Here is an 18484-nt window from a genome sequence, read left to right as displayed (position 1 = left end):
CAAGTTGACTCATTCCACCTTCTTCCGCCTGCTTTTTCTAGTCATGCTAGCAGGTGATTGGATGGTACCCACCCACACTGAGGGTGTGTCTGCCTCTCCCTGTCCATTGACTGAAATGTTAATCTCCTCTGGCAACACCCTCCCAGACACACTCAGGAACAATACTTTGCATCTTTTAATTCAATCAAGTAGACACTTAATATTAACCATCACAATTGGTGTTAGCAGTTGTAGGGGAGAAAAGGTAATACTTTTTCCTCACCCATCACAAGGGACGTGGCTGGCATCTCAGTTAATAAAATACAGATTAACAAATCATAACACATTTATTCAACCAAGACTTATGTGACACGGGAGCCTTTAGAAATGAAGATCCAAAGACCCAGGGAACACTGTCTTTTTATGCTTACATTCGATGAAGAAGGGAGACATATAGAAATGTGATTGGACAAAAAGGGGGTGTGATCTGATGATAATAAACTAAAGGGGAAGCTGGGTGTGGTGGCTCACCCCTGTAATCCCAGTACTTTGGGAGGCTGAGGCAGGCGAATCACAAGGTCAGGAATTCGAGACCAGCCTGGACAACATGGTGAAACCCCGTCTCTACTAAAAATACAAATAATTAGCTGGGCATAGTGGTGGGTGCCTGTAATCTCAGCTACTCGGGAGGCTGCGGCAGGAGAATAGCTTGAACCTGGGATGGGGAGGTTGCAGTGAGCCAAGATCACTCCACTGCACTCCAGCCTGAGCAACAGAGCGAGACTCTGTCTCAAAAAAAAAAAAAATAAGTAAAATAAAATAAAAGGAACTCAGCAAGGCCTGCTTGTTCAGATTCTTAATGGCCTCTCTGTGTAGTATTCCTTTCCTCTGGGTATAGGGTAGGACAGTTGACACATGAGGGTCTTATGACCTAATTCAGGGAAGGTAGGTCAGAGAATTCCTTTATGGCCAGTTCTCACACAGAAAGATGGGGGAAAGTCAGAAAGCAACCTTTCTGTGTCTGCTATTTTCTCAGTTTCCAGGTGCCATACTTTGGGGTAGTGTGTCCCAAACTCTGACATAATCTATTGGGGAATACCTTTGTTCTGCTTGATTGGATGTATCTGGATAGAGGTCAAGTGTGCAGAGGGAAAGAAAGATTTAAAAAAATTGGCTTAAGGCCAGAATGTGGAAGGCCCTGAATTTTGTGATTAAGAGTTTGAGCCTGATAGACAGTGGGATACCACTGAAGGACTGAAGCAGTGAAGTCATGTGTGCAAGTATTGCTTTAGCAAAATCAAACTGGCAATAATTTATAGCAGCAATGCCCAATATTTTTGGCACCAGGGACTGGTTTTGTAGGAGACAATTTTTCCACAGACTGGGGAGGATGGTGTCAGAGGCATTAGATTCTCTTAAGGAGCATGCAACTTAGATCCCTTGTATGCACAGTTCATAATAGGGTTCGTGCTCCTATGAGAACCTAATGCCATGGCTGATCTGACAGGAGGAAGGTCTTAGGCCACAATGCTCCCTCACCCACTGCTCACCCCCTGCTGTGTGGCCTAGTTCCTAACAGGACATGGACTGGTACTGATCTGTGGCCCTGGGTCACAGATCAGTTGTAAATCAGGGACCCCTGATTTATAGGATACTTCTAGAGAAGGAAGTGAGAGTCAGGGAACCAATTTAGAAATCGATTGATCCTTGAGTTGTAAGATAAGGAAAGTTGGACTTAGAATGGTGGCTGTGGGAATGGAAAGCAAGAGATGGAGTCAGAAACAGGGCCGACTTCATAGGCTTGTGAACTCAGAAGTCTCCTGCACTTCATTTAATTCCCCACTATCATTGTGTTGAAATTCTTAATAAATTTGTATTTTGTAAGTGAAGTTCCATGAGACAATGGACCATATGCATGAGCAGACAATACAGGCACAATCTTGTTTTGTCATTCCTTGCCATCCCTTGCCTCCCCGTGTGCATAGAACATTCAAGATGCCCCATGAGCACAGAATCCCAGTGGACCCATAATGCATTGGAGCTCAGTGTGATACAAATTGAGTACAAGGCAAGCGTGTTACCTCCATGACTGAGTAAGCAGAGGCTCTGATAAACCTGACGAGCCATGCTTTCTGTTCAGTCTTGGTCAGAACACAGAAAGAAGGCAAGGGCATTCTAAGAAACATGAACTAACAAGGAACTCTATCACATCCTTTCTCACCTTTGTTACTTTCCTGTATCAGTCAACCATGTAGGCCGAAAATGATGACAAATTAGAAAAGAGAGAGGGTAGGGCAACCCATAGTTTTGTTTTCTTCTTTACTCTTGAGTATGCTTCTTTAAAAGCCTTCTAAAGTCCTTTTTGACTCATCAGTGAGCCAAAGGTAGAAAGTGTTAAAAGGGGTGCATATAAAAACAGGTGAGTTCTGCCTGCTCTGTCGCCTGCCACCGCTGCCCGAACCCGAGTGGTTCACTGCACAGTGAAGACAGATTCTGGACGCCAGGAAGTCATGCCTCCAATCTCAGACGCTATGTCCACCAAAGGCTCCGTGGTTCTGGCCTACAGTGGCAGCCTGGACACCTCCTGCACCCTCCTGTGGCTGAAGGAACAAGGCTATGATGTCATTGCCTACCTGGCCAACATTGGCCAGAAGGAAGACTTCGAGGAAGCCAGGAAGAAGGCACTGAAGTTTGGGGCTAAAAAGGTGTTCATTGAGGATGTCGGCAGGGAGTTTGTGGAGGAGTTCATCTGGCTGGCCATCCAGTCCAGTGCACTGTATGAGGACCGCTACCTTCTGGGCACCTCTCGCCAGGCCCTGCATCGCCTGCAAACAAATGGAAATCACCCAGTGGAAGGGGGCCAAGTATATGTCCCACAGCGCCACGGGAAATGGGAACAATCAGGTCCGGTTTGAGCTCATTTGCTACTCGCTGGCACCCCAGATAAATGTCATTGCTCCCTGGAGGATGCCCAAATTCTACAACCAGCTCAAGGGCCGCAATGACCTGATGGAATATGCAAAGCAACACAGGATTCCCATCCCGGTCACACCCAAGAACTCATGGAGCATGGACGAGAACCTCATGCATATCAGCTACGAGGCTGGAATCCCGGAGAACCCTAAGAACCAAGCACCTCCAGGTCTCTACACGAAGACCAGGACCCGGCCAAAGCCCCCAACACCCCTGACATTCTCAAGATCGAGTTCAAAAAAGGAGTCCCCGTGAAGGTGACCAACGTCAAGGATGGCACCACCCACCAGACCTCCTTGGAGCTCTTCATGTACCTGAACGAAGTCGTGGGCAAGCAGGGTGTGGGCTGTATTGACATCATGGAGAACCGCTTCATTGGAATGAAGTCCTGAGGTATCTACCAGGCCCCAGCAAGCACCATCCTTTACCTCGCTCATTTAGACACCAAGGCCTTCACCATGGACCAGGAAGTGCACAAAATCAAACAAGGCCTGGGCTTGAAATTTGTTGAGCTGGTGGATACCAGTTTCTGGTACAGCCCTGAGTGTGAATTTGTCTGCCACTGCATCGCCAAGTCCCAGGAGCAAGTGGAAGGGAAAGTGCAGGTGTCCGTCCTCGAGGGCCAGGTGTACATCCTTGGCCAGGAGTCCCCACTGTCTCTCTACAAGGAGGAGCCGGTGAGCATGAACGTGCAGGGTGATTATCAGCCAATTGATGCCACCAGGTTCATCAACATCAGTTCCCTCAGGCTGAAGGAATATCATCGTCTCCAGAGCAAGGTCACTGCCAAATAGCCCCCTGTACAATGAGGAGCTGGGAACTCCTTAATTTGCTGATCCCCCAAGTACAGGAGCTAATTGTTGTGATAATTTGTAATTGTGACTTGTTCTCCTCGGCTGGCAGCGTAGTGGGGCTGCCAGGCCCCAGCTTTGTCCTCTGGTCCCCCTGAAGCCTGCAAACGTTGTCATCAAAGGGAAGGGTGGCGGGCAGCTGTGGTGGGGAGCTATAAAATGACAATTAAAAGATTTAAAAAAAAAAAACCTGTGAGTTCCTTTTATACAGTGTTTTCACCATTCTGGTAAGAACCTGAAACTCAAGTGCATTTGTGAGCTACAAAATATAAACTATGTTATTTTGGCAATTTTATATAAAAGGTAGCTTTTATATTTGCATTTAAAAATGGCCTTGTACATTATAAAAATGAATGGTAAAATTTCAAGTTTAAATTTTTCTTTACTTAGAAAGATAGTAAATTGCAAATAAAAAACACCATGGCAAGTTGAAAACAAGCTTTTTACATAGAATAAAGGAAAAAACTTTATATTTTGGTACTTTTAGGAGTATTGGTTTTTGAATAAAGGACTGAATTTTCATTTTCCTCTGGACTCCATGAATGATGTAGTCAGCCCTAGTCAGAAGATGTTTTGCTGGGAGAATCAACAGGACTTTGTGATTCACTGTAAGAAACAATGTAGCATTCAGGTAGTATGTTTTATGCTTCCAACACCACAGCAATAGCACATCTTGCAACAGCTTAACTGAAGCCTCTGTTTAAATAGCACAATTTTACTATATGTTCTTTTTTAAAAATTGAGGTAAATACACATAATATAAAATTTACCCTCTTAACAATCTTTAAGTGTACAGTTCAGTAATGTTAAGTATATTCACATTGTTGTGCAACCAATCTCTAAAACATTTTCATCTTGCAAAACTGAAACTCTCTACCCATTAAACAAAAACTGCCCATTTTACCACCCTTCCCATCCCCTGGCAACCACCATTCTACTTTCTATTTCTATGAGTTTGACTATTCTGGATAGCTCATATAAGTGGAATTATATAGCATGTGTCTTTTTGTGGCTTATTTCACTTAGCGTAATGTTACCAAGGTTCATCCATCTTGTAGCATGGTCCTTTTTTAAGGCTAAATGATATTCCACCATGTATATATACTACATTCTGTTTCTTCATTCATATGTCAATGCTCCCAGCTTAATAAACTCAATAAACTCACTTGTAATTACAGTCGAAACTTGCCTCAATTGCTTCTGACTTTCTACAAGAAATTTAAGGTGATTTACAGAAACTCCAATAAAATGTAGTAAGTGAAGGATTCAGGACAAATGGAAAATGTGTATAACAAAACAGTAAAGCCAGGATCCAGTGAAAATTTGGCTGAAAAGGTTTCTAAAAATCATGTATCCACAAAGTGGCTAGATTGACCTAGAGCTACTAATTCTCACCGAGGGTGTCCCAAAATATTTTTTTTTCAGACTGAGTCTCTCTCTGTTGCCCAGGCTGGAGTACAGTGGTGCAATCTCGGCTCACTGCAAACTCTACCTCCTGAGTTCAAGGGATCCTCCTGCCTCAACCTCCCAAGTAGCTGGGACTGCAGACGTGTGCCACCACGGCCAGCTAATTTTTGTATTTTTAATAGAGACGAGGTTTCACCATGTTGGCCAGGCTGGTCTCGAACTCTTGACCTCAGGTGATCTGCCGGCCTCAGCCTCCCAAAGTGCTGGGATTACAGGTGTGAGCCACTGCGCCCAGCCCAGTGTCCCTAATTTTTTAATGTCATTTTCCATCACATACAGAAAATGATGATAATTGCATGGCATATAGGAGTAATGAGGCTGCTCTCCACCTATGGGAGCTGGCCCCAGACTGCACCCCTACACTCTGAGGACTGAAGGAACTGGCATCTCAGGAGTATGACCTGATCCTAGCATGCCAGTGGCTGTCACTTACGGTGTGGGAAGTTATTGCAGCTTATCCCCTTGGAGGGGCCTTGCTGTCACACCGTTGTACATATTTCAATTGTCCATAAATGGCCCAAAATGTCATTTCTATCTCCAGCAACGAAACTGTGGAGCAGTGGAAAGCACCCAGGCTTTGGAGTTCAAAAGAGTGTAGGTGTTTCTGTTTCTGTCACTTACTAGCTATGTGACAAATACCAGACTAGATACATATCGAAGCAGCTCAATAGGAACTTTAGTTCCTATTTCATTCATCATTGATTCATTCATACAACATATTTATTGAGTACTTATTTTGTGCCAAGCACTACCAGGTTTGGGAGACATACCTGCTAAGTTGAAGTCTATTAGAGAACTTTTCTGATCAGGATATTCGTGTTCTAACTCAGGCGGTGTAATGGTACCTATGTGACTTTGAGTGAATCATTTCAACCTCCTGGGCCATCGTATTAGTCAGTTTTCACTAAGTTACGTTATAAAACAAGCAACCCAGGCCGGGCGCGGTGGCTCACGCCTGTAATCCCAGCACTTTGGGAGGCAGAGGCGGACAGGTCACGAGGTCAGGGGATCGAGACCATCCTGGCTAACACGGTGAAACCCCATCTCTACTAAAAATACAAAAAATTAGCTGGGCGTAGTGGCGGGCACCTGTAGTCCCAGGAGGCTGAGGCAGGAGAATGGCGTGAACCTGGGAAGCAGAGCTTGCAGTGAGCCAAGATCGCGCCATTGCACTCCAGCGGCAGAGTGAGACTCCGTCTCGGAAAAAAAATAAATAAATAAAAATTAAAAATAAATAAATAAAACAAGCAACCCTAATGTCTCAAGAAGTTAGAAAAGCATTTATTTCTTGCTCATATTACATAAAGGATGAGGACTGGCTGTAGTTTTGCTTTATACCAAAATCCACACTGAAGGTGAGCACACAGGATATGCTCTTCTCCTGGTGGAGGGCTGAAATAAGAGGACCCAGACAAGCCACACAATTGCACCTAAAGTTTCTGCTCTGAAGCAAATGCCATATCCACCCATGTTCTGTTGGCCAAGCTTATAGGCAATGGGGCAGGGAAGCATGGTGAGGGTGGGAAGAAACGAATAATAATGAAGAAAGAACACAATCTACCACTGTCTTTGTTTTCCTATTTATAAAGTGAGGGTGTTGGGCTAGATTTCTCTATTGCCTTTCAACTCTCTATTTGGTAATTCTGTGATTTAATAGAGAAGAGAGAAGTATCATTGTTAATTATTGTTACCCATTGAAGGAGCTGAGTCACACTCCCATACTCCACATTAAACACAAAACATTTTGGACAAGGACTTTATATTATCTGATAAGCCCAATTACTCTTTTTGCTTTGTTTTGGTTTTGAGATAGAGTCTTGCTCTTTTCCCCGAAGCTGGAGTGCAATGGCATGATCTTGGCTCTCTGCAACCTCTGCATCCCAGGTTCAAGCAATTCTCCTGCCTCAGCCTCCTGAGTAACTGGGATTACAGGCGCCCGCCACCATGCCCAGCTAATTTTTGTATTTTTAGTAGAGACGGGGTTTCACCATGTTGGCCAGGATGGTCTTGAACTCCAGACCTCAGGTGATCTGCCTGCCTCAGCCTCCCAAAGTGCTGGGATTACAGGCATGAGCCACCGCGCCTAGCCAAGCCCAATTACTCTTTTGCAGGGATACACAAGTATAAAAGTAATTTTAATAAACATTACTCTGAAACTGTTTCTCCACTTCGATTCCTTAGGTCTTTATGAACTTTACTCTACCCAAACATAGCTTTCAAAGATTGCAGGTGTGTCCTAAGAACTGCAAGGGCCCTGAGTTTATCTAAATAAAATATTAGAATCACAATGCAATTTTAATTTTCAGTTTAAAAGAATGAACTCCAGAGTGAATTGTTAATAAGGTATAACAATGTGTTTTTTAACAATTAACCTTCCCAAATCAATTGCTTACAAATACAGTGGTTTTTTTGTTGTTGTTTGTTTGTTTGTTTGTTTTTCTTGAGAGGGAGTCTCGCTCTACTCTGTCACCCAGGCTGGAGTGCAGTGGTGCGATCTCGGCTCACTGCAACCTCCACCCTCCGTGTTCAAGTGATTCTCCTGCCTCAGCTTCCTTAGTAGCAGGGATTATGGGTGCCTGCCGCTGTGCCCGGCTAATTTTTGTATTTTTAGTAGAGACGGGGTTTCACCATGTTGGCCAGGCTGGTCTTGAACTCCTGACCTTGTGATCCACCCTCCTTGGCCTCCCAAAGTACTGGGATTACAGGTGTGAGCCATTGCTCCCAGCCTACAAATATAGTTTGTTTTTTTTTTTTTTTTTTTTTTTGAGACAGAGTCTCGCTCTATCACCCTGGCTGGAGTGCAGTGGAGCGATCTCGGCTTACTGCGAGCTCGGCCTCCTGGGTTCACACCATTCTCCTGCCTCAGCCTCCCTAGTAGCTGGGACTACAGGCGCCCGCCACCGTGCCCAGCTAATTGTTTGTATTTCTAGTAGAGAAGGGGTTTCACCGTGTTAGCCAGGATGGTCTCAATCTCCTGACCTCATGATCCACCCTCCTCGGCCTCCCAAAGTGCTGGGATTACAGGTGTGAGCCACCACGCCAGGCACAAATATAGTTTTTAATTTACTGTCAATCTGAGAAAAAGGCTGGGACAAGATAATCCTCCTCAAATAAAATAGCCACTGGCCTCATCAAATTCTGTGTTGTGGGCCTTGCATCAGTCTTCAAATGTAACTTCTTTTTCTTTTTTCTTCTTTTTTTTAAGATGGAGTTTTGCTCTTGTTGCCCAGGCTGGAGTGCAACAGCACTATCTTGGCTCACCACAACCTCCGCCTCCCGGATTCAAGTGATTCTCCTGCCTCAGCCTCCTGAGTAGCTGGGATTACAGGCGTGTGCCACCACGCCTGGCTAATTTTGTATTTTTGGTAGAGACGGGATTTCTCCATGTTGGTCAGGCTGGTCTTGAACTCCTGACCTCAGGTGATCCACCCACCTTGGCCTCCCAAAGTGCTGGGATTACAGGCGTGAGCCACTGCACGTGGCCCAAATGTAACTTCTCAACATCCAAGCTTCTATAGGTTCATTAATGACCAGTCTTATGAACCTTGTACTGAACTAGAAGCAAAAAAAGGATTTCCATTATACTGTTACAAATGGCTGTAAATATGGAGAGCCCATTATGTGGCAAGTATTATGCTGTGGCTCTACATATGTGGTCTTTGCTTTCACCATATTCCTACAGAGTGAGTATTACTCCAGTTTTCCAGATGAGGAAACCAAAGTGTCTAGAGGTTCAATAATTTGCTTACATACCAAATAATGGAGCATATTTTAAACCAAGGCTGTAGTGTATATGTTCTCCTTCTTGTTAAAGAAGGTCCCCATCCTGCTGAAGAAGAAAACCTGAAACTTCTTTTACTACCTTTATCTGCCAGGAAGATGGAAGGCTAAAGAACACTTTATCTTCCTTAGATTTTGATCATCACTGATTTCCTCCCTGGAGTAGAAGAGTCGTTATACTCTGAAATTTGTATATGCACGATGTGGATATAGGGAGTATAAAATATATCTACTGTGTAAAGGGCATGGGTGCCTTGTTTTTTGTGCTTAGGATGACATTTGATTAAACAGGTGAAATGCAACCATTTTCATATATGAAACAGCATCCCCCTTTAAGAAAACAGCCTTCTCTGAAGCTTCTCTTACAGCTCTCGTTGGATTAGTTTTATTCTGACTTGACAGGAGCTACTAGCTACACACTCAGTGGGTATGGATGAGAGCCCCAGACCCCAGTCCTGAGTACTAGAGTATGCTGAGGATTATACAGTCTCCTTGAGGTGGGAGTGAACTGAGAACTCTACAGAAGAAAATAGCTTTTCCTTCTGGCTAATAGATGAAAAGAGTCACCCCATCACATCAAAGGTACCCATGTTCATCTGCCTACAGTGAGGCTGTGGCCATCCATCTGCAATGTCACCAACTTGGTAGCCCAGCCAGCCGCATCTGGAAAAGTTAAGTGAGCTGCAGAATTAACACATGTTGGGGAATGTCCTCAGCACAGTGTATTGACAACAGGCTAACACAATTTCTCCCTCTATTTGCATCAAACCTGATAAGTTACTTAAAAGTTAAAGATTCAAGAGTTAGACAAGTTATTGAAGAGACTCTGTATGTACTATAGCCAACAGCGATTCTTTGAAAAGTAAGACATGACAGGCCCAGAAGAATTAATGAAATCCACAGAAAGGGTGACCAGTTCATGGGAAGCCAGGAAGGGATCTATGAAAAACAGGTTTGTGCACTCCAAGAGGACAGAGGCTTTAGGTATCCCTCTTGGTCTGCACCTAACATACCACACAACTCTCCATCTATCTTATCGTAGTTTGAAATCCTTCTAGAGAACTAGGCATGTGCACTCTCTGAATGACAGCACATGTACCCTAAAAAGTTATCACAGCTCCTCTCATCACCCTGCGTGGTTTCGGTTTTCTGTCTAAATTCCCAGCAAACCCCTCAAATCAGGATCCACGCTTTAAGGCTTTATATATGTATTTGTTTTTGAAGATTTGACAGTCTTGAGCATGGTGCCTCATGGAAGACACCATGTAGCAAACTTCTCTTGTTCTAATTTGGTATCAGATATGACAGCCCGGCACAAGGACAATGGAAGTGGAAAGTTAATCCTGCAATAGCTCTAATCTTGCTCTTCTATAAGCTCCTCAGCTATGGGAAGGATTCTCTTTCATTCTAAAGCCTTCTTAAATGTTGTTCTTTCTGTTCATCCATCCATAGGCACTTTCTATTGATTTAAAAAGATAAGTTTTCTCCATGGAGCCCAATAGTTCACAGCACCCACTTCCTGATATGTCCTCTTGGGGAATTTTGGAAAAGAAAAGGAAGTTTATGGCTGGTGAAGGGGTGTGCAAAAGAAATTCCTTTGCCTCTCTAAAAAGTCTTCTGACTGCAGGGGCAGCTCCACGGTGCATTTAGCTCTCAGGTTCCTCTTCGATCCTTGCTCAATCTCTGATTTCCCCATGCTCTTTCCCACTGCTCTGTGTTTCTTTTCAGGAAAGTCATTTGGAGAACCTTTGCCATGGTCTACTTCACCCTCCACAGGGAATTGGTAAGGCAAGGAACTTTGGCAGAGGTGAGAGTTCAGTTTAGGGATTGGCTGTTTACTCCAATTCAAGAAAGAGAGGCATGGTAAAAAACAAAACAAAATAAAACAAAAACCAGTAAGACAAGACTTTCCCTTTTTCACACATGGACTGAGAGAAGATTCTTTTTAGGAAAGCTTAATTTGATCAACTTTCTTTTTCTAAGGAATTGTGGTTGAATTTAGCTACCTAATGGGAGGAATGACTGAACAAAGGCTAAGTGAGGCCCATGTGCACTCACTTGGTTAAGTGGCAGAAGTAGAATTCAACTCTAGATCTCCTAATCCAGTTCCCCAGTAGTTTTGCATTGTTTGGTGTGGCCAATGGGCTGTGTGTGTTTCCCTAGGGCCATACTGTGGGAGCTGAAATAGATGAGCTCGGCCGGGAGTGGTGGCTCATGCCTGTAATCCTAGCACTTTGGGAGACCGAGGCAGGCGGATCACCTGAGGTCAGGAGCTCAAGACCAGCCTGGCCAACATGGCGAAACCCCGTCTCTACTAAAAATACAAAAAATTAGTCGGGCATGGTGGTGTGCACCTGTAATCTCAGCTGCTCGGGAGGCTGAGACAGGAGAATCACTTGAACCCAGGAGGCCGAGGTTGCAGTGAGCCGAGATTGCGCCACTGCACTCCAGCCTGGGTGACAGAGCAAGGGAGATTCTGTCTCAAAAAAAAAAAAAAAGCTGAGCTCATGGAGGTCTGAGTAGCTCCCCTTTGTATACCTACATTTAATCTAAGGACGTGATTTTATTTGAAGAAAGAGTTTCATAGTGAAAGAAAGATTGCCTTGTCTATGCCGTGTGACCTCCAATTTTAGGAAGATTCTACTAAGATAAACTCTGGAAGCCATTCTCAGGTAGGTCTGTGTGCACTCGTATCTTTACTAGTATCACTTGTATCAGACTTGGTCTGGTCCTTTTTGTCCAAAAAGCCATATTGGAATAAAAAGCATTTACCTTTGGGCCATTGATTCACATACATGTGAATCAATGTCCCCCTGAATGACTGAAGATGTTCTAATTTGTCATTTTGCCATTTCTGACAATCACTGCTGAGATTTTAATATTTATTCTCTGTAAGAATGTCAGTATGGTTCTGAGTGTGGGCTTTGGTCAGAAACCCTGGGTTTGCAGCTGGCTCTACCACTTACTATGTCACCTTAGGCAACTTAAAAAACAAATCAAAACAACAAAACAGAATATTTTGTAAAAAACGCTTTCTGTCATATAGGGCTGAAGATGAAGTGAGCTAATATATTTAAAGCACAGAGTAAGTGCTCCATATGTATTTGCTGTTATTACTATTGTTGTTGTCATTATTATTTGAGGGACCCATGCAGAGGCCCTGCATAATGTCTGGCATCAAGTTCTGAAATGGGCTCAGCCTCTCATCCAAAAGCTCTAAATTCCTGGCTTAGGCCAGTAAGTTGTTGCTGTCATAGGTAATGATGTTTAGAACAGAGTTGTACCCACAATAGCGTAAGCCTGGTGGACTCAGTGTATGAGTAATTCACCTCTGGAAAGGAGTAAGCTGGCAGCCAGCTCCCACTTCCCCAAAGTGGTGGTGGAGCTAACAATGGCAGCCAGAAGCACTGTTCTCTCACCAGCAGGCAAGTGCCATCTTTCGATCTGCTGTAGTTGGCTCAGCTAAAACTCACACTTCCAATTTTCACACTATCTGTAAACGTTTAATTCGAAAGGCTTTCCTATTTAATATCAAACAAGTGAAAAAAATCTCATCAGCTCATCAGTGCTGTGCCAGACTTTCACTGGGATATGGCGGCAACTGGAACTCAGCTGTGCAGAGACCTCAGTAGTATTTCTCATATGGCTGAGTGGAGAGCAATCCATCAGCTTACTGAAATCTCACATGCCATTTGGTTTAAATATTAAGGTTCCTTTGAGGTTAAGTATTAGAACCAGAAGGAAGGCAGGATTACAATCCGTTAGGCTGGGCTCCACATGCTGCAGTTGTCACAAATATACCTCTTTTCAGCAAGAGGGGTCACTGCCAGCCCCAAATCACCCCAACTTCCTTTACCAATCAGGCCTGGACTTCCACATCCCCATCAACCTGTCCCTGAGGCTGCTCAACCCACAGTCCAGACTGAAGGCAGTCCAATAGAAATATAATGTGAGCCACCAATGGGAGGCACATGTCATTCTAAATTTTCTAGTAGCCACAGTGCAAAAAAGTAAAAAGAAACAGGTGAAATAAATTTTAATAATATATTTTATTTAACCCAACATATCCAAAATAGCTCCATTTTATATTATCAATATAAAAATTAAAAATGAGATATTTCACTTTTTTTGTGCTAAGTCTTTGCAATCTGGTGTGTGTTTTATATACACACACACCTCTGTTGGGGCTAGCCACCTTTCCAGTGTTTAATAGCTACTGTATTGGACAGAGCAGGGCTAGGCTATAGACTAGATTAATTCCACACATTGCACTACATCTTGAAGCAGCAGGCCAGTGGTGAAAACACCCAGCTGAGTCTGAGGAAGGGTCTTGAGAGGCTGAGAAGAGAGGACCCTGTGAAACAGAATCTGTCACCACAGCTCCTTTTGAAGTGCATTTGTTTGCAATAACTTTTATAAACATCATTGCCCCTCTCCCCTTTGTTTCACAGTTTGGGGACCTTATTTATCTCTGACGGAGAAGAGTATTATTTTCTCAGCTGCAAATCATGTTAATTGGCCAGTAGATAGATAGGAATGTGGAGTAAACACCCCTAATACCTTTAACGCTTTTGATGACTTTTCCAGCCCCATACTGTAGATACTGTATTGAAGTGGGAGAACAGCCCCCTATTCCTGCTTAGGATGACAAGCCCCTGTCTACTGCAAGGAGGTGGTGGGGTCATGAATGCATTCTAATGTGAATGCATTTCACAATTTGGAGAATCCCTTGTTCTTTGCTTTTATTTGACTCTCAGATAACTTGGATGATTTGGCCAGAGTAACTGTGAAAACGCAAGTTATCAGGAGTCTTTGAGACAAGATAAGGATGGAAGGTTGTTGTAGTGCATAGTGGCATTTGGTTAAAGCATTAATTTCTTTTCAGGAGAGTCACTCTGCCAGTTGCCTTTCCTTCCATAACACCGCCAGTCTTTCAGCTCTCAGGTCACCGGGGGCCTGATCAATTCCAAGGGATGATAAAAGGTCTTTCTTTTCCAAAGTGGGAGAAGACGGGTTGTGAAGAAGAAGGAAAGGCGAAGGGGAAAAACGCCAACCCAATCTCTGGCAGACCAATTGTAGGAACAAATACCTATGTGAGTTGAAGATATAGAAATTGGTTTCCATAAAACTATCCTGCCTTGTGTCCACTGGAACATCTTCCTACAACACAAGGGTAGGTATAACATAGTTTCATATCTGTTGGCTTAGAGCATACCATAATCTTCTCCATTGAGTCATAAACTGTTTTTCTTCAGAGTCCTCAGTATGACCCCGTTCCTCTTCCTCAGATCCAAATCCTCATTCCAGTTCCAGAAGGGCTTTTCCAAAGGGCAACACAGCAGTGTGGCACACAGAGCCCCAAAACTACAGAAGACCTGCATACTCCAACTCCCGGGCAATGCTCAACCACAACTTCAGGAAGAACACAGCTGTTACGGGTTGAGTTTATTAGCACCTAGAAAAAACAAATTTCCCTATTCCTAATTCTCCTTCATCATTGTCCACCCTCTTCTGCCCTCTGCTGCCCACAAACAATTAAAAATAGTGATGGTCAGAATTGCCCGGGGAGTTTGTTAAAATACAGACTCCTAGGCCTCCCATTCACAGAGATTCTGATTCAGTAGATCTAGGAGCATGGCCCAGGAATCTGCACTGTAAGAGTATTCCAGGCTCTCTTTTTTTGTTGTTTTGCCAGTCGTCTACAGACCACGCCCTTGGAAACCTTGCTGGACGTCTACTGGAGTAATGCTATTTCAATGTCAAGAGTATAATGTCAATATCAATGTGTAGTTTTTTTTCTGAGAATTTAAAAGGTCGTGTTATGATTTCAGGGTTGTGTTGTATTTAAGGAAATGTACTTACACACCTTCCTGATCCCCAATAGACATCAAAATCATTAAAAGGACCTGTTTTTTTAATTCCCAAAAGTTTCAAAAACCATCTTAGAGGGCAGCCAGACTTCGTCCTGGGTTACCAGAGCAAGGTGTCTGCTCATTATTTTGCCCCTTGCTGGGAAGTATCAAAGGGATTGCCATGCCCCTGTGGCCTCCTTCAAGGAGTTTTTTATGCTTTGTTCCATGTGACCCTGCTCTCCTGGCCATAGTCGATGGGACTAAGGATGGGTGCCCTATCTGGAACCTGCATCTATAAGACAGCAGCGATTTATGAGTGATCAGTCCAACAAGAGTGCTCTGCATTAGAGAAGGACTGGTATATCTTCCCTCTGAGTTTGCATGCATCACAGAAAGGGGAAGTCAGCTAAGGGGAGGTCAGCAGGCAAAGTAGAGTACACACAGCAATGCTGCATCAGCATCGTCATATGGTGGGACACCAGGGTGAGCAACTGCAGTAACTAACAATTTAGTGTGTAAGAGCTACCATACCATAGCCATTGTAGAGCTAGTATTTATTAAGCATCTACTACTGGGCAGACAAGGTGCTAAGTGTTTTTTTTTTTTTCTTATAGTATTTCATTTAACCTATATAAAGACCTTATAGTTATGTGGTATGAATTGTTAACATTCCGGCTGGGCATGGTGGCTCACGCCTGTAATCCCAGCACTTTGGGAGGCTGAGGCGGGTGGATTGCCTGAGCTGAGGAGTTCAAAACCACTCTGGGCAACATGGTGAAACCGTCTCTACTAAAATACAAAGAAAAAATTAGCCAAGCATGGTGGTGCACACCTGTAATCCCAGCTACTCGGGAGGCTGAGGTGGGAGAATTGCTTGAGCCTGAGAGGTGGAGGTTGCAGTGACCCAAGACCATGCCACCGCACTCCAGTTTGGGTGACAGAGTGAGACTCTGTTAAAAAAAATTGCTAATATTCTCATTTTACAGACAAAGAAACTGAGCCTTGACAAGGTTAACAATTTGCTCAAGGTCAGCAAGTAATTTCAATGCTGAAATTCAAACCCAGTTAATTTGTTTCAGGCTCATATGTGTATTGAAGACAGGGCTGGCTACATAATTTGCAGAGACCAGTGCAAAATGGAAATGTGGGACTCCTTGTTCAAAAAACTGGGAAAAAGTGACATTGATATAAAGCTTTTTCTTTTCTTCCAAGGTTTTGATCTTGCCTAGTCACGGTAATTTCTATTTGCTAGTCAATGTCATTCTAAATCATGAAAAGTGACACATTAAAATTATTAGCATAAATGTTACCATTCATCTTTTCACTGTGTAATGTCAGTTTTAAATGCCAGTTGTAGTTGTAACTCATATGCAGAATCATTGAAATTGCACAATTGAGATTTTATAGCTCATACATACATTTGTATTTTGCACAAAAATGACTTATCTGTTTTTTGTTTTTTGGTTTTTTTTTTGAGACAGTCTCGCTCTATCGCCCAGGCTGGAGTGCAGAGGCACAATCTCGGCTCACTACAACTTTGCCTCCGAGGTTCAAGCAATTCTCGTGCCTCAGCTTCCCGAGTAGCTGGGATTACAGGTGCCTGCCACCATGCCTGGCTAATTTTCGTATTTTCAGTAGGGACTAGGTTTCACCATGTTGGCCAGGCTGGTCTTGAACTCCTGACCTCAAGTGATCCACTCACCTCGGCCTCTCAAAATGCTGAGGTTACACACGTGGGCCACTGTGCCCAGCCTCATCTGTTTTTATTTGACTTCTTGATACATGTATATTACACCAACACTCTACTTTTGGCTACTGACAAGTAAGGAAGGAAGAAAAGAACAGGAACTAGGGGTTATCCTGTCTTCCCCTTCCTTCCATGGCATTATTTTCAGTGTAAGAGGTTGGTTAAAACAGGGAAGTTAAACAGATTAGAAGGGATATGATAGGCTTCCTTGCTTGTTGGTGTTTCTTAGAATGCCATTGCCTTCTTTCTGCATTTGAAACAAGTTCGGGTTCAGTTGGAAAGCATGGCCTCTGAGGTATGCCAGTGTCCTCTCTTTCTGGTCATAGACTCAACACAACTACTTTGTACTGTTTTGAGCCTTGCTGAACTCTTGTCCATCACGGGCCCATCCACCGAAATTCTGTGCCCAGGGGACATCAGAAATGCTGTAGATGAACAGGCAGACAAGAACATGTGTATTGCAATATCTCCTCTATTTGCATGAAGGCTCCATTGTCCCATGAACTTTACTTATAATACAACACAAGTGCTATAATAAAGTTATTAAGAATTCCAAGATGGTGACAGCAGAGCATTAAGCCAAGCACATGGCCCTTCTGAGCACAGGACATTGTGTGAATGCATTAGATCAGTGGGCCCCAACCTTATTAACATCAGGGACTTGTTTCGTGGAAGACAATTTTTCCATGGACAGTGGGAGAGAAGGGTGAGGGATGATGGTTTCAGGGTGAAACTGTTCCACCTCAGATCATCAGGCATTAGATTCTCATAAAGAGCATGCAACCTAGATCCTAGCATGCACAGTTCACAATAGGGTTCACGCTCCTGTGATAATCTAATGCCACTGCTGATCTGACAGCAAGTGGAGCTCATGGGTAATGGTCTCCTGCTGCCCACCTCCTGCTGTGAGGCCTGGTTCCTTACAGGCGAGTCTGTGGCCCTGGGGTTGGGGACCCCTGCACTAGGTTGCACACCTGTGAAGCTGCACCTGAATGGGATAATGACTAGTAGAGAAGTTTTTGTCATCTAGCTGTTGTTGGATGATATAAAGTCCTGCTGCCTCTTGAAATATGCAGTTCCTGTTAGCCCAACAGCCCAGTTATGCAGCCTCAGAAATGGATACCTGCCCACTTTATTTGTTGGTGGTTTTATTTGTTGGCTTATAATTAAATCCCATTATCTGAGGCAACTAGAGTGTGTTCAACAAAGCACTTTCTGGGCAGTTTGTAGGGCTCCTTGACCTCTGGAACTCTTCCATGAGTGGGTGGGAACAGCACCCTGCAGAACCTTTGCTCATCTGCCAATATCATGTGGTTCACCCAGTCACCTCCGGAGGCATCCAAGCCTGTGTTTGTTGTTCAGGACCAAGGGGCTGTGAAGCAATGGGTTGGTAACGAGGGCAAGGAGGCTGGTTTTCATGTTCTTTCTTCATTACCTCAGCTCCTCAGTTTGGCCTTAGTAGTTTTGTTGTTCCCTTTGACAAATATTCTCCTGCTACACCTCTCATATTAACACATTTCCTTGCCTCCCTGTTACCTGTGACCACCCTAGAGCTTCTCCTTTCAACCCACCCTCTGCCCAGGCTACTTTCCCTAAGTAAATGTTTTGATTATGCTGCTCTTCTTTAAAGCATTCAGTGGGTCCCCACTGCCCACTACATTTCATCCCACTTCCTCATCCTGGCATTCAAGGCTTTCCACAATTTGACTTCAGCCTACCTTCCCCTTTGTGTTTTCATTCTCTCCTTTTGGGCAAGGGACTACTATGTATGATCTTTGCCTCTTTTGTGCCTCTACTCTTTTTCCTTTCTTCCCCTCCTTTCACACTTATTTTCT

At 43.8% G+C, this 18484-nt stretch overlaps 1 pseudogene; it reads left to right on the top strand.

Moving 5' to 3' along the window:
* The first annotated feature begins 2510 nt into the window (after nt 1-2510).
* LOC101125810 (argininosuccinate synthase-like) lies at nt 2511-3764 on the top strand (annotated as a pseudogene).
* The last annotated feature ends 14720 nt before the right edge of the window (nt 3765-18484 follow it).

The sequence above is a fragment of the Gorilla gorilla genome, chromosome 19 (genome assembly GCF_029281585.2).
Source record: "Gorilla gorilla gorilla isolate KB3781 chromosome 19, NHGRI_mGorGor1-v2.1_pri, whole genome shotgun sequence".
Classification (NCBI taxonomy): Eukaryota; Metazoa; Chordata; class Mammalia; order Primates; family Hominidae; genus Gorilla; species Gorilla gorilla.
Note: the sequence above shows the minus strand (reverse complement) of the source record. Positions and strands in the feature narration are given on the sequence as shown.